General features: G+C 46.2%; 1 protein-coding gene across 4 annotated transcripts in view; it reads right to left on the reverse strand.

Moving 5' to 3' along the window:
* PIK3C2A (phosphatidylinositol-4-phosphate 3-kinase catalytic subunit type 2 alpha) overlaps window positions 1–4,818 on the reverse strand; it is a 110,536-nt gene extending 105,718 nt beyond the window's left edge. Inside the window, exon 1 of one of the 4 annotated variants that reach the window (XR_008316442.1) lies at window positions 3,887–4,817. The gene's annotated coding sequence lies outside the window, so the exon portion shown is untranslated. Of the gene's footprint in view, window positions 1–3,886 lie in introns of all 4 variants that reach the window. The other 3 variants (XR_008316444.1, XM_053297263.1, XM_053297269.1) reach the window with 3 other exon arrangements.
* Window positions 4,819–14,283: the final 9,465 nt, after the last annotated feature.

A 14,283-nucleotide genomic window follows, 5' to 3' on the forward strand; every position in this document is an offset into this window, starting at 1 on the left:
AAAGTTGGGGGGGGGGGCTGGTGGGGGCTACCGGAACTTCTCCAGAGCTCATTTCCAGGCAGCCCTTGCTGCTGGCTGGATAATGTTCATTTCACTTCCTGAGCTGCCTGAAACTGTTTTTTTTGGGGGGGGGGTCCTGGGGGTAGGGATGAGGGGGGCAACCCCCTTACTAACTGCTGGTCCAGGAAACTGTGCATGAATAATGTACCAGTCAATGACTCCAAAAACTTTGAGAAACACTGGAGTAGAGGGTAACAAGTGTCCCTGGGCCATGAGGGTGTGGGGGGCACTAAGGCAGCTCCTCCAAGGCACCCGCTGTCAAGGTTGGGCACACTACCACACACTAGCCATGCCCTTCCCCCTGCATCAGCACACCCACGCAGGAAGTGTGACCAACGCTGGGCACAAATATGCAGTCCCTCACCCTTTCCACCCAGCAAACAAAGCACTTGTCAGTGGCAGGGGGCAAGGGGCCATGTGTTCTGCCCAGCACCAGCTACACCCCCTGCACTGGTATGCTGATACAGAGACATGGCTGGTGCCAGGTAGCATGCTTGGCAGTAGAGATGTGCATGAACCTTGGTTTGTGCAGCGGTTTTAATACAAACCGTTTTTTGATTCTGTGAACTAGTTCATGCCAGTTTGGCCCAGCCATGAACCAGTTTGGCAGTTTGAGGGCTCCTTTAAAAATGAGTAGAGCAGATCCTTGCCTGCATGCCCGCCACTCCATGCAGCTTACTGCTGCTGCACTCCCTCCAAGAGCCCATGCATGCCAGCAGCCACACATGCCATTTGCGTGGTCAGCAACACCATAATGACCACACATGCAGAGGCCATGTGTGTGCTGCCACCATGAGTGGGATGTTGGGGTGAGAGCAGCAGGAAGCTGCATGGAGTGACGGTCATGCAGGCAAGGACCTCCTTTACTCACTTTTAAAGGTGCCACATGCTTCTTGTTGCCCCCCTGGCGCTCCCTTTGAACTGGTTCATGGTCATGGGCCAAACCATGATCCAGTTCTCAGAACCATGATCCTTTTCGCATTCGAACCACTGCTCAGAACTGAGGTTTGTGCACACCTCTACTTAGCGGCTTGCTTCAGGGCCACCAGAAACCTTGCTACACCCCTGCCTAAATATCATCCACCCAATTAACAGGAAGCAAGTTTGATATAGAAGTATTGATGTTATACCCTGAAGTCTCAGAAAGCTAGAACTGTACTCCAAGCAGAGTCTGAGAATTGCTAATCAAACACACCCAATATGGCCTTCAAATAGTTAATGTTAAATTGTCACATCCTAATTGCTACAATTACTGCACTGGAATTGACCAGTAAAGTGAAGAGAGGAATTTTAAATGGTGCCAATATCTGATGTGGTCATACTGACAAAGAATGAAATCCTGAAACCACTGTCACTAAAGGACAGTGTCAGAACAGTCACAAGAGATGTTAAAAATAATTGAAAAGCCAATGTATGCTTACTGAATTTGCATCATAAATGGCTGCATGAAAAGGACCTTAATTTCTGCAGCAAAGTGGCAAGAGTGACATATACAGAACAGAAAGCTTTCCACAAATGTCAGTGGAATGTGGTGGGTGGAGGACAAAATTCCTTGGGGTGGGGGGGGGGACCAGTACTGTACAAAGATGGGACACGCATTATGAAACCACAGGGAAAATGTGCATTTCCTTCAGGGCAGAAATGGGGGTTCAAACTGAGTTTGCTTCAACCTTCTTTCTTTCTTTCCTTCCTTCCTTCCCCTGGCCAACATGATATACAAAAATACAAAGGCAAGAAATAGGGAAGTCATGGTAAAACTGAATTTGTGGGTAAGCTTTGGTTTCTGCAGAATCAAAACATTTGACTATGGTTGAAGAGTGGCAGAAGCAACAGGTTCTCCAATGTATTCTAGTTATATTCAATTATCCAATTTCTGTATACTCTCTGCATTAGGTCTTTTGTGCATACTAAATATAGTCACTTCTCTCTCAGCCTAACCTACTTCACAGGGTTGTTGTGAGGAGAAACTTAAGTATGTAGTACACTGCCCTGGACTCATTGGAGGACGAGCGGGACATAAAATGTAAAATAAAAATAAATATATATATACAGAGGTTTCATAAATATATTAAGCTCCACAAGCAGCTATAAGTTAGTGCAACCCATACTTTCATCCTCTCCATATAAGTATGCTTCAATCCTTACAAGTTGTTAATCCACATAAAACAGCACACAAAAGACAATGTTTCTCACGTCTCCTCTATCACATAATACACTTATTATTCTCCAAGATTCCTCAATAAGATCACCCTAATGAGTTATTTGAAAGACAAAGATTTAAAACCAGAAGTCCTCAGAATATCCTTTGAATTTAATTTGAATCTAACAATTTTGAATTTAATTTGAATCTAACAATTTTGCTCTCTTCTGTTTACAACTGTATTATCTTCCTGGATTCTGTAGTTTTGAAACTATGACACAATTCCTTGCTTCTTTCCAGAAAATGAACAAATTTGTACAAGAAGCAGTGGCATAAAAATTCAAATTGTATATGTTCCTACTATAGCTTCAAAACCAAAAAGCTAGTAGAAAGTATGAGCACTTAAGTCTATTATAAGCTTTCATATATTACAAAATCATTAGAAAATTAGTCTCTAGGAGAATGTTTAGCATCTAACCATATTTTTTAATTAATCATCATTTTAAAGCCATAAGAGTCAAATGCTAACAAAGTTAATTAAGCTCTTCAACTATCCAGGTAAACCAAAATACTTGCCATTGCTTTCTAACTTTTATAAGTAACAGATACAGTTCCATATACCTTTGTATACACAAACACATGCCATGCCACTAGCATAAGAATGGTTCCACTTTAGTTCCTGCAAATCCTCACAGGAACCCTCCCCCCACATGTATAATATTAAGTATAACTGTTTCACCATGAAATAACACTGGTAAATAGTCTTGCTGGTTGTGTAAACACCTTCCACAAGAGTAGTTCCTTTACCACCTGTGGTATCCAAGGCCTTTGGTTACAGAGATCTTGTTCTATGCACCACAGGAACTATTACAATGGCTAATTACGGTTGTGAGGTTTGATCACATGAACACTGGCGATACACCAACAATGTTTACTAACGCTGTCAAAACGTGCTCATGTACAGGTGAGCATGCATCTCGGTATCAGCCTGCCTAGGGATGCATGGGTCATCGTTTTTTAGAGCCAGAAAACATGCGAAAGTCACCTCAGAAATTCAGCAGCAGAGCTTGTTTCCATATGCCAGTACCATACGATTATCTAGATGGCACAGTCTTCGTATGTGCCAGAGAGCCAAAAAATGCAGTTCTGCAAGGACGAGGGGGAAGCGGGGGGAGGAACTAGTCCCCTGCTACTGCCCTATTTTCCCAACAATCTCGCGGAGAGAAGGCCTCCTTCCCTACTCCACGGTCTCCTTTCCAGAATTGGAGCAGGCAGCAACTTCTCGGCGCCACCTTAATTGGTGGCTGCCTTGGCGCCCCGGGGTTACAACCCGAGCAGCACAGCCCCCTCATTCATTCCTTCCCCTGCAGAGGCGGTGGGCCTTAGTGAGAGGGTCCCAAGCAAATGGGGACGGGGGAGAGGAAGAAAAGAAATACAAGGAGAAGAAAACCAGGAGACCTTTCGGAGGCTGCGAGCTGAAAAGGTAGCGACGGAGCAGAGGGAACGAGAGAGGAAGCGAGGCCTCAGCAATGGGAGAACAGGCGCTGCGGGGCTTGCTGGAAGGCTCCCTACCAGACAAATCCCTTTTCGGCTACGGGAGGCACCTCGGGGGGTTCTCCCCCTCGCCTGCTTCCGTTGACCCCCCACAGCCGTGCCCCCAGCATGTCTCATTCCCCTTCCCCTCACCTCAGCGCGCCTCCATCCCGAGGCACCAGCGGCCGCAGCCATTTCCCGTCATTCCCACCGCGGAGAAAGTTGCTAGCGAGCTCCACACCACCAAACCCCCTTCTCCTGCTCCGTCTTCCCCGCCTCTTTTGCTCTCCGCGCTGGGCTGGCTGTTGCTGCTGCTGCTGCTGCCGCCGCCGTGCGTTCACTTCCGGCCTTAATCCAGCAGAGGCAGACCGAGGGAAGGGACGTGGTGGAGCCGGAGGGATGAGAGCGGGCCGGCGAGCCGCAGGGGAGCAGCGTCCCAGGGACTCCCCCGTGGAGAAGGCTGCTCAGGACGGCCTCCTGGGGTGGGCCGACATCAGTGTGACAAGTCAGGTCAAACCCAGCCAAGGGAGGGACCAGCTTTGTCTTCTTTTAAAATGTGGGAAGAAAGTTTTCAGGTTAGACAGAGCTCTTCGTCGTCGGGCTTGGCTGTTGAGAGCAACAAAAACACATCTAGATTGTTGTCACGTGGGGCTGCCAACTCCCACTCCTTTGTGCAGAAATTCGGCAGGTGACCTGGACTGTAGAAACTGGGATGGAGAGAGCTTCACGGGCTGAATATTATCCTGGCATACGACTGTTAAAGGCACAGTAGGCTTGCCAGGGGCGCAGAGCTGGCAACCAACCACCTCTCTCAAACAGCACCTTGCGTTGTTATAACACTCTCTGTGCATGTGTGTGTAATTGCTTAGGAACTGTCTGATACTGACCAGAGTACGATACATCGTCACCTGAACAATGTCCTCTTCCCATTTCTTCCTGCAACGTGGCTCAGTGAGCATGTTAGAAACAAACTTGTCAGCTGCCTGGGGAAGGACAAAAAGGTGATCCGAGATCACTGTTTTGTATCCGGGCTCCAAAGCCTTTTAACAGCTGCCAGGCAGTCAGAAATTCTTCGGGTAAAATTCATCTCCGTGCTGGAAAAAAAGCACCACCTGGAACTTCTGCTGTCACACAGCTGGTTAAAGACACAGGAGTCTTGCCATGGGGAGAAAACGAAGCGGCAACTATTCCCCGTGTGACGGCTAGCAGAAGATTGTTTTGCCCCTCAGCCTCCGAGTACTAGAAATATAATTTTTAATGAGTGATTACTAACTACTAGAACTGGAACTGGAACATTTGGCCTGGAGTGCCAACACTAGTGTGAGGATTGCTGCAGAAGGCACAGCCTAGACATCAGCTTTTTTCCACAGAAATAATAAACCCTCCCACATTTTGCCTCACTGGTTGTTTCCTATAGTGGGTGGTGGCAAACAGCAGTGGGGTGACTGAGAAGGGTTGGATTCTCGTGCTCAATTCCGGACAACGTGACGTTTGTTCTTAACGACGTGCTGTTTGTGGCAGTATCTATTATCAGCACGTCGGGACCAGGCTGGGGATGTCACCCATCTCTGCCTGGGTGACTGCATTTTATAGCAGAAGGGAAGAAGGACTATGCGAATGCAATTAACCAGGGGCGTAACAAGGCTGGAGTGGGCCCAAAGACAAAATTTTAGAATGGGCCCCTCACTGATACACACACACACACACTTCACATGTGACTTGCCTCTGGGGGCCCCCTCGAGGCGTGGGGGCCCCCAGGCAGCCGCCTCCCCTTGCCTAATAGTAGTTATGCCCCTGCAATTAACTTAGCTCCTCAGCCACCGATTTATATGGGGCGGTGAGCAAAACAAACAGTCAATCTGACAACACAGAGCAGGGAATATCTGATTTGTTGGACTTGTCACACGTATTATAGAATAATTTTTCTGTTTGTGAACCAACACACAAAACAAATGATTCGTTGGCAAATAAGCATGGGTTTACTATAGGTTTGCATGGGGTTATGATGACCAACTGCAGTGCCTACAGAGTCAAAGAGGGGGAGAGTAGGCTATTAATCATCATTTCCCCTTCCTGTCACTAGATCTAAGCAAAAATGTAGTGAATTACTGGAAACTTGCACAATAAATATGTGAGTTGGAATGCAATTGCAGGAACATTGAACTTCCTTTATCATTTGGTGTGGAAAAGGGGCACTGAATGTACCCTAGAGAGCATAAACTAAAACAAAGGAAGACGTTTGAAGTGACAGCAGTAAAAAGAGTTCCAATGTTGTGAAATCTCAATTAAACAGTGGACATGTATATTTTGTTAGTCACTGCAAATAGGTTGAAATGCCACTGTTATGTGGACCGGAAAGACTGGAGGTCAGTCAGTCAAACTTTATTACAGTTGCAGACTAGCACAGCAAAGAATAGACATGAAGTCAAATCCCCATTCAGCCATGAAATTATCTGAGTGACTCTGGGCCAATCACTTATCTCTTGGCCTAACCTATCTCACAAGGTTGCTATGGGGATAAACATAACCATGTACACTGCTCTGAACTCCTTGGAGGAAGAGCAGGCTATACATGCAAATAAATAAATATAAGAAATATTTAAAAAAAATGCACTTATAATAATGTAGAGTTCTGAGCATTTTGTTTCAAGAAAAATAAAAAGATTATTGTTGACTCAGGAACTCCTGCTCCCTTAAATGACTCTATTATCTCATCCTGTCCCTCATGCATTGGACAGCCTCCCTGAAAATGTATGTGACGCCACCTCTCTCCAGATCCTTCAAAATCCATTTATTTTGCATGGCCCTTGGCATATCCTTTTAATCTTTATTACCAATGGGAACCAAACTTTATGTATGTGTAATAGCATTTGTCCACATTTTTTACTTCCTACTTGTATGTCTTTCCCACTCTTTGATGTTTTCCCACTATTTCAGAGATATTTTTATTTATTTATTTATTAAAACATTTTTATACTGCCCAAAACTTACATCTCTGGGTGGTTTACAACAAAATAAAAACAAAATAAAACATTCGTTAAGACAAAAATGAGGGGGGCCCACACATTACAACAATTAAAAATTTTTAAAATAATATTTTAAAACAACATTAAAACCAATTAAAACAACATTAATTAAAAGCCTGGGTGAAGAAATGTGTTTTTAAATACTTTTAAAGTCTTATCATATTTAGATTGCCATATATAAATCTTACAATAAAGAAAATATGGTTTAAAAATAGTTATATCCTTTGGAATACAAACCTGTCTATGTTGCCTATGTAACACTGTAAAGCACCATGTACACTGATGGTGTTGTATAAATATAATAATAAAATAATTTATCTATATACTTTTTGAATAAATTTGGCTGGTGTTAAATGTGTTAGAAACCTCAAGCACAGGCTTGACTCCAGAGAAACACTGTGGCAAAGTTCTAATCAATATGACAAATATTTCACTCTGACTGTAAATTAATGCAAATGTTATAATTTAACTACTTGTGCTAATTGTTGTCTGATGTCATTAAAAATACATATTTATATGAGCCACTATTTGTCTGAAGTCATGGGAAATGGTATTTGCAGCTCAGTCTCCCCACCCCCACCCTCAGCCACTAATCACTGGTGTTCTGGAAATTATTTTGTGTTTTTCTAAAAAATATTCCCAATACATAGAATACCTGTTGTGTGAACAAACCCATATCTGTATAAATATACACATATATTTATACATTATATATTATACCATACAAATTTATTGCTGCTTCTATGTGTTTTTATCCATGTATAGTTTTTATGCTTGTATTTTATAGATTTTTAATTTGGTTTGTTTTTATATTTTTAGCTCAATATTTTTATTGTCATTTTATTGTATGTTTTTTTAACTTTTGTAAACCGTCTTGAGATTGTTTTTAATGAAAGGCGGTATATAAATTCAACAATAAATAAATAAATAAATAAATAAATAAGTAAATAAATAAATAAATGTTTATCAGTAAGTGAATAAACAAACCAATATAACAAATATTGATTTATAATAAATCAAGTATACACCAAATCCATATTTTGATTAATTTAAAACATTATATGCTGCTTTATTTGATTAAAAATCAGACAAGCTCACAATGGCAAAATCATTAACGACATCATAAGAAGCATTATTTAGATCTCTTAGTATTTGATCCATTTATAAACAAAGCAAAATGAACAACTAAAATACTGTGCCAGGTTACTGCCGCTGAACATAACTCCTCCCTTGTCTCCCCTTAAACTTTTCTCTCTCCCCCAGTTCTGTACCTTGTGCAAGGGCGTAACTATAATAGGGCAAGGGGAGACAATTGTCTGGGGGCCCACTGCCTTGAGGGGCCCCCCAGAGGCAAGTCACATGACTGACTCTCCCAGCCACACACCCGCCCGAGCTTCCTTCAGTTGTAGTCATCCTTCGAAATTGATGTGAGTGTTAAGTCTTGGAGCGACCAGAACAGCATGTCTTTCTCTAGTACCATTAAATGATTTGCATCATCCACAATTTACAAAACCTTTAAAAAAATAATTTAGGATGATGATCTATTGTGGCACATAGGTATATATATATAAATTTATAATATAAATTTTACTATGCTTTTTGTTACCACTATTCAGCCTCATTTAAGATTTCTTTACTTCATGAGCTGAGCTTCAGTGGGGGGGGGGTATTTTAAAATTTTGTCTCTGGGCCCACTCCAACCTTGCTACGCCCCTGACCTTGTGCAATCTGCTATTGGCACCCAGTCTCAATCCCTTCTGCCATGAAGCTCTCTAGGCAAGAATCTTCAAAGTTACTTATATGGCTGACATAGCTCACTAGTCAGCCATTATTCGTGGCCACCACCAATTCTCTCTCTTCCTACAGATCCTTTTCTGGCACACAGGCAAAGAACTTAGGAGCAGCATTCCCACTTAACAGAGAATTCCAGATGTTGACCACTCCCAGCATCCCCAGCTGTGATGGCCTTTGGCTGGGAATTATGGGAGTTGCAGTCAACAACATCTTGGATTCCCTGTTAGAGGGCACACTGCTTAGGAGAGAAGCATGTCTTCTGTCATTTGCACTAGATATGGAAATGGTAAGAAACAGTGGGAACCCTCTCCCATTTCTCAGAAAGGATTTCTGCTCTGCTCTTTCTTACCTTCTAAAAATGATAGTGGAAATTAAACTCTCATGAGGAGATCTGTGTGGTACTGGGTGTCCTGCTCACTAGAGGGCTGAGAACAGTTGCCACTGGTGAACTGACAAGTCAATGTGTAGAAGCCTGTCTCTAGGCCAGAAAGAATGTCCTACACCCAACATCCCCTTTCTTTAGCCCTCAGTGCAGCCTTCTAGGCTGGCTGCAGGAGGCGGGAAGAGGAAGTGGAAAGACTTTCATTCTGATCAGATTCATGCATGTCTCCCAGTCTCTGCTTGGATCACACAAGAAACGATTATATGATTTCACAATGCTCCACATTGTGAAATATAGCATTATTTCACAATGCTCCACATTCAGACTGTCACTGCTGTTATAAACATTAGGTAGGAACAAGGTAATAATAATTCTATCATTTTATAAATATTGCTCTGGTGAGTTGGATTCAGCTACTTAGGTCTATCAACATGCTATTTAAGTCATTGTGCTGGTGGTGGGGGAATCTGAAATCTCTGGCTTTTAAAATTTATATATAGGGTCCTTAAATTAAAATCTGACTATTATGTGATACTAGCCAACCCCACACAGAGCATCTGTGTGCTCTTCTGGGCCTCTTACCCCCCACCCCACCTTCTGCCCCAGTCTCCACTTCCAGGCCCAGGCACCTCTCCTCCCCACCCCCACTTCTGCCCCCACCTTCTTTCCCCCCTCCTGGGCCTTGCCTCCGTGGCTGGGCCTACCACTGTCTCCGCAGCCAAGCCCACCACCGCCTCCGGCCTATGCTGCTGGGCCCGCCACTGCCATGGCAACCAATCCTCCTAGGTGCACGTCAGCCAATCAGGCGTGTCCACCACCCAGCCAATCAACTGTGCGCCGGGACGGGACGCACATTCTAAAGCACACCCAGGAGAATTAAATATATAGACTAGCTGACCCTGCAGAGCATCTGTGCAGTTGTGTACTGAGCCTGTGACATCCCGCGCAGGTTGCTCTCCCCCCCGCAGCTCGCTTGCTCGCTCTCCCCCCCGCAGCTTGCTCACTCTCCCCCCGCAGCTCACTCACTTGCTCGCTCTCCCCACCGCAGCTCGCTCGCTCTCCCACCGCAGCTCACTCGCTCGCTCTTCCCCTGCAGCTCACTCGTTCTCCCCCCACAGCTCGCTCGCTCACCCCTCACAGCTCGCTTGCGCGCTCCCCCCCGCAGCTTGCTCACTCGCTCTCTCCCCTGCAGCTCTCTCTCTCTCTCCACCCCCGCAGCTCTCCCCATTGGGCGGGCCAGGGCCAGGTCATCCCACCACCGCCTCCCACCTTCTCCTCCCGGCTGGTAGGGCTTTGCCCGCTGTCTGCCCACCTCCTCACCACCACCATAATTTCTCCCCGCCACCGCCTCCTCTTCCTGGCCGGAGGGGCTTCGTCTACCGTCTACCCACCTCTTCTGGCCGGAGGGGCTTCGCCTGCTGGCCCTTCACCTCTGCATCCTGACCACTGCCATTATTTCTCTCTGCTTCAATGCTGGAACTCTTGCACGCTCTAGAGCATCTGCGCATTAGTACTTGATTGCTCCCTTCACCTCAGAGATCTCCCCACCCTCACCTGGGCTGCACTCCTGTTCCTCCTCCATCCCGTTGCTTCCATCCCCCTCACCCTTCTTGGTTGTGGCTGCAGCATTGCTGCCGCCTATTAGCCAAGCTGCAGCCCCCTATCCCCAGAGACCTCTCCACCCTCTCACCTGAGCCCCACTCCTGCTCCTCCCCCCAGGAGTAGCAGCAGTGGTTGACCGGGCCATTCCTTGCTGCTGCCACTACCATGGCCACTCAGTCTCCTCAGGCCACTGACAGGCCCGGGCCTACCCCTTGCCTGCCTGCCTCCCTGACAATGGCCTCAGTAGCCTCAAACAGCAGCGGTGGTTGACTGGGCCTTTCCTTGCTGCCAGTGCCGCCATGGCTGCTCATTCCCCTCAGGCTGCTGACAGGCTCAGGCCCGTCCCTTGTCCTTCCTTCTGTCTCACTTCCCCCTCCCTTCTTTTTCTCTTTCTCTCTCCTCCACTCGCTCTTCTCCACTCTTTCTCCCCCCTCCCTTCATGTTTTTTCTTCCTCTCTCCCTGAGTTAACAGATTTTGTTCATTTACACAACAGCAGCCTCCTTCTCCTGAAGGGGCTCTTTCCTCCCTCAGGACCCGTCTTTTTGCAGACCCCCACCTGTTATCCTTTTATATCAAGAACATCTTCCGACCAGTAACAGCTGCATTCCAACTGACAACCATCACAGGCCCCTCCTCCTTATCTGCATAGGGAATCCCCACTGACCAGTCACCACAGTGCTTCTGCTGTCACAGGCTCCTTCTTCCTATCTGCATATGGAATCCCCACTGCCCAATCAGGTGCTTCTGCTTGCAAACTCAGCCAATCACCTCCTTCCTACCACGTTGCCACGCATGGCCTGTCTACGAGAAATAATTATATAGATAACAGTATGGGCCTATATTGTGAAATAGGATTTTCAGTTTTACTTACAGGATTTCATTGGAGTGAGAAGGGGTTGAAGGGACAGGGAATTGCTCATTCATCGATGTCATTGTTTGTGAAAAGTTTTTAATTTAGGTCAGAGCCTTGATTAAGGATCACAACATGCAGACCGCAAAGTAAATAATTCCAGCACTGGAAAAAATTGTGTGGCTCAACAGGGAAACTTGTTATAATATGTACAACCCACATAAGACAAAATGACATATCTAACAGCAAACGCATAATACTGTATTTACCTGAATCTAAGACAAGGATTATTCCAAGTTCTTTGATGTTAGAAATGGGAGGTATGTCTTAAATTCAGAGTTGTCTTCCTTTGGGGCAAATACAGGTATAACCTGTATGTAACCAGCATTTTAAAGAATATTTTAAAGGGGGTCATCTTAAATTCAGAGTTGTATTTGGGTAATACAGGTAAGCCTCAAATCCTACATAGTCATAGTAGGCAATTTTTCACACATCTTCATCTGGATGATAGAAAACCATTCTCTAGATATTAGATCATCTAGTGAGAAGCTTCCAGGAATGAAATTCAGTTTTAGTTTTAGTTTTGATTTTAGTTTTGTTTTTAATTTAAAATATTTCTATACTGCCCCAAACTGGGTGGTTTACAATTAAAAACATTTAACAGATTAAACACATTGAAAACCCAGTATTAAACATTTTAAAACTATAAATCTAATTAAAACCCTGGGTGAATACATGTGTCTTCAGTGCCTTTTAAAAAGTTGCCAGAGATGGGGAAGCTCTTATTTCAACAGGGAGCACATTCCAAAGTCCAGGGGCAGAAATGGAGAAGTCCCGTTCCCAAGTAGCTGCCAGACAAGTTGGCAACCTCAGACAAACCTCTCCAGATTATCTTCGGGCATTGGGGCTCATGGTGAATAAGATGTTCTCTTAAATACCCAGGGCCTAAGCTGTTTAGAGCTTTATAGGTAACTAGTATTTTTAAGCCCGTTAAAATAACGGGCACTAGTACCTTTTTTTTCCCTTTCTTCCTTCTCCCTCTCTCTCGCCCTCCTTTCCTTCCTTCTTTTTTTTCTTTCTCTCTCTCTCTCTTTCATTCCTTCCTTTTCTCTCCCTCTATTTCCTTTCCTTCCTTCCTTCCCCCTCTTCTCCTTCCCTTCTTTCTTCTCTCTCTCTCTCTCTCTCTCTCTCTCTCTCTCTCTCTCCATTCCTTCCTTCTCCCTCCCTCTCGCCCTCCTTCCCTTCCTTTTTCTTTCTTTCTCTCTCTCCCTCTTTCCTCCCTTCCTTCTCTCTCCCTCTCCCTCTCTCTCCTTTCCTTCCTTTCTTCCACCTCTTCTCACTCCCTTCTTTCTGTTTTCTTTCTCTTTTCCTCTTTTCTTCCTTTAACGGGCTCGCTCTTTGGGGCTGGCTGCTCCTCCCTCCCTTCCGTCTTTCTTTTGTCCTTCTCCCTCACTCCTTTCTCCTTTTTCTTTCTCCTTCCTTCCTTCCTTCCTTCCTTCCTTCCTTCCTTCCTTCCTTCCTTCCTTCTTTCCTTCTTTCCCTCCCTCCCTCCTTCTTTCTTTTGTCCTTTTCCCTCCCCTCTCTCTCTTTTCTCTCCTTCCTTCTTTCCTTCTTTCCATCTTTCTATTGTCCTGTCTCTCTCCCTCCCTCCCTCCCTCCTCCCTTCCTTCCTCTCTCTCTCTCTCTCTCTGCCTTCCTCCCTCAGTCCCTGGCCCATGGTAGCTAGTAGATCTTTGGTGCCGCCTGTCCTTCCCGGGCCTGCTTCTCTTCCTTATAGCGGCAGGGCCGATTCCGCCGCTGCCACCTCTGCCTTCCCGGTCCCCTCTGTCTTTGGCCGTTTCTCTCCTGCATTCCTTCAGCTGCCCCCTCTGCCCTCCCGGTCCCCCAGCTGCCACCTCTGCCCTCCCCGTAGCCCGTTGGCGCTAGTTGAGTCAAAGGGAAAACCTCACCCCTTCGCTTCAGGCTGAGCATCTGCCATGATCTCTCTCGCTGCCCAGACTGTCAATCAGGCTGATGCGGGGCTGGGCTGAGCCCGAGCATTTTGTCAGCCAGTCAGGAGGAGGGAAGGCGGGAGAAGCTGCTGCCGGTCAGTTCTCCCCCTCCCCGAGGATTCGTCTCTCCCCTGGCTTTGGAAGCCGAGGCGAGCCCTCCGATCCTGAGCAAAGAGCGTGGCGTGCTAGTGAGTCAGGGAGTGGGAGCGGGGAGAGAGAGCATGGCGCAGCGTCTCAGCTTCAGGGGCACAGCGCGTCCGCCCGGCTACAATGGCCAGAAGAACTGGGGCGTGCTTGCCACCGTGGCTGCAGGGGCTAGGAAGGTCCATTATTGGGGCATGTCCCAGCTGGGCCCCAGTGTGGAGGCAGCCCTGGGAAGAGGACAAGGGATAGGAGAGTGAGCAAAGTATCTGGTGGGTGAGCACCCTCTCACAGCTGTTTCTGTAGTATGGTAAATTAGGTATCCGTAATAGAGGGAAGAAGGCTAGCGATTGCATAGGTGAAAATGGTCCCTGGGTGCCTTTCGTCTCTCTTGCAGAGTCCTTCGTTTCAACTCTAGCATCTCCCTTGATTCGTGTAAAATGTCTACTCTTGGTAAGGGTTAAACTCTAAAACCACGACTCCCAGGGTGCTGCGCGCACCCAGCCGCGCCATGCCCCGCTCCTACTTCACCACCTTCCCTCCCTTTTTGCCGCTGCAGTTGCTCTGGTGCCTGCCGGCGTTGGGTAGCCGCTTGGGATGGTTTCTAAGGGGCATGGTGGGCTGAAGAACGGTCTGGGAGGGGAAGGCTACAGTAAATAAAGGGAAAACCTCGCCCCTTCGCTTCAGTCTCCTTTTGTCTGTTGTGTGGCACACTCAGATTTAAACCTCTCTCTGGGTTCAATGGGTATATTTACTCCCTGGT

This window comes from Hemicordylus capensis, chromosome 1 (genome assembly GCF_027244095.1).
Source record: "Hemicordylus capensis ecotype Gifberg chromosome 1, rHemCap1.1.pri, whole genome shotgun sequence".
Lineage (NCBI taxonomy): Eukaryota > Metazoa > Chordata > Lepidosauria > Squamata > Cordylidae > Hemicordylus > Hemicordylus capensis.